This window comes from Atta colombica, unplaced genomic scaffold (genome assembly GCF_001594045.1).
Source record: "Atta colombica isolate Treedump-2 unplaced genomic scaffold, Acol1.0 scaffold1, whole genome shotgun sequence".
Classification (NCBI taxonomy): Eukaryota; Metazoa; Arthropoda; class Insecta; order Hymenoptera; family Formicidae; genus Atta; species Atta colombica.
In genome coordinates, this window is record NW_017259183.1 from 3,792,776 (window position 1) to 3,795,684 (window position 2,909).

Below are 2,909 nucleotides of genomic sequence, written 5' to 3' on the forward strand. Positions count from 1 at the left end.
TTGTCAATTTAATTCGTAATATTACTACAGTAATTTAATTGTTAATTTATAAGTTCGAAAAAACGAATTCGGCGCACAATTAATGACTATAAATATATGCATATGTATATATATATATTGTAGTATATAGTATATATTGTAGTATATAGTAATTTAGATTAAATTTAAGCATTAAAAAATGTAGCTTTGACCGGCTTTTATTGCTATTACTTCCTATGTTTTCAAAAATATGATCCAGTAAAATTCTTGTGTACACACATGCATATATATACACTGTATAGTTATCGCAAATATATATACTGTAACTATCTAAGAATAGAGTGACAATAAGAGGTTAATTAAACCAATATTTTTTTTCCTTCAATACGTTAACCAAAATCATTATATTTGAAGGAAAAGAAACAAGAAAATGTTATCTAATTTGGCCTATCATTGTCAAACTGATATTAGGTACAACTTAATTATCGTCCTACATTTAATCAGCTACAACACTTATTAAAATTTTAATTTTTTTCTATCGTATAGTCATATAATTGTTTTAATGTGCCATCTTTTAACTTCGAGATATAATAATTGACGGTGCTGCCAATATAATCTCAAAACAGTCGTGAAAGCGGTATTGTTCAAAAAGCAGCACTTAAGGGATCTTCTTTTCGCATTTCAACTGAAGAAATCAGCGAGGCTAAGGAAATGATTTGTCTAAAGTGAAAATGCTGTCTTATATTATATGTAAAAAGTATTTTCAAAAGTTTCGGGATAGCAAAAAATTGAAGACGAAGAATTGGAACAGCGTTCAGAAGAAAATCAGACTCAAGAAGATCGAAAGATTATTCGTTTTATGTAAATAAACAACATATTTAAAAAATGACAACATATGTTAAAAAGGCCAAGAATTAAGTTGTACATCTAATATGTTTACACTATGTATATTTGCAATAATTCCATTTAGCTTATAATAAATAGCATAAGTTTATGTGTGTATGTGTGCTCGTATTATGTATTATTTTTAACTGATGAAAAGTCCATGAAGTCGGAACGTATCAAATAAAATTACAAAATAAATATATTATAATCTTTTAACTTTTTTGACTCAATTATGTGATTGTTTAAATATTGTTTATTATTTAATTTATTATTTTATTATTTAATAATATTTAAATTGGTACGAAATGCTAATCAATGTATTAATATTTATTGCAGATTATAGTATATTATTCACGACAGATTGCAATACAAATATATAAGTATTGTGATATTTTAAGTCTTTATTTCAGAAAAATTACTAATGTGAATAAAGATCTATTATTATATTAAATAATATCTACTCAAAATTCGTCTAATATTTTTACAAATTGTAATTAGGAAAAAGTTTTCGAATACTCATTTAGTTTTATTTATAAACAGAAAAAATGATATATAATAAATGCAACTCTGTTTTTTCAATACTGATTGACATAACACTGAAATGAATTTGTCGCTTTTGAATCATTTATGACACTTAAATTGGAATTGGATAAACCAGGGAACAATAGGGTCGTTTATATGTCTAATCGTATTTATTTGTTCATGTAGTGTAATAGTCACTATATGCTTAAATACAGGTGGTCTATTGCAGAAACGAATATACCAAAACTTAATAATGTACACGCTATTTAAGTGATTTTTTAAATAGATATTCATCGATTACATCATCCAAGAAGAAAGGAGGATAGTATTAATATATTAATTTTATCAGATGTAAATACTTGACGAGTCAAAGAAAGTGTCTTCTAAAGGAGCGGTTTCCCGCGAACGCAGTACAGTTGTGGTTTTCCGTGATACGGAAGAAGGGAAAGTATAAAAAGAAATGATAGAGAAGAAGAAGGAGGGTATTTCTATACAAAAGTAATAATGCGTCAGGCAAGAGGCTCAAACGCTCGGACAGGCGAGAATAACACTATGGTACAAAGTTGACGAGATAATACTTTTTTTTTCCTTAGCGAGATTAAACTGATTATCTTCTCTTACGCTCCCTCGTACGCGAACTGACACTCTTTCATTCACTCTTTCACGCTTTCTTTTTTTCCACCTTTCTCTCCCGCTCTCTCGCTCGCTTTCTCATTCAGTCTTTCATACGCATTATACGACAATGGCTGCAATAATAATTGTTATTGTGATGTAAAACTTAACACATTAACACTTTGCGAACGAGCGAGACTTTCAAGAAATCTAATTAATTGTCATGCGTTACGTGCGCTGTTTATATACGCACAAAATTACTTGATGTGCAAAAATTTTGCTTCGAATCGAGCGGGAAAAACGATTTCCGAATTCATGTGCCATATACACTCGAACGTTTTTCTCGAACTCAAGTACCGTTCCCGATTGCGTCGCTTCCGTACATGACGATAATTATTATCGTTTTTGTCGGGAACAGTAAAAGTAAAAAAAAAAGAAGACAACCAAATATCTTACATAAATCTCAATACTCTCTTTACAATGTGAAATTCTTCATCTTTGGTAAACACTACTAAATAAATATCGTTGCTTAGAATAAAGGATCGTGCTGAACCAAAGGTAGTCGTTATTTATTCACGGCTCGTTGAGATAAAAGAAAACATTGGAATATGGGCGCAAAACGTCGCTTTGGAAGTCCTTCTTTTTCATTCGATGGACTTTTTCGCTCACCTTTTGGTCATGGAAGCTTGTTCCGTCTCACTCAATATTCAATGGTCTCAAAAAAAAATCGTATGAGTTATTCGATCAAATACATTCGTTTTAGAAAAGAAACGCAATGCAGGGCTTTGCGATTAATACAATAATTCGCAAGTAAAAATGAAAATCATGTTTTACGGCCGTGAGAGACCGTGTACTCGGGGAAGAAACTAGAAAAATAGACGCGCCTATATATATATAAATGTATATATATA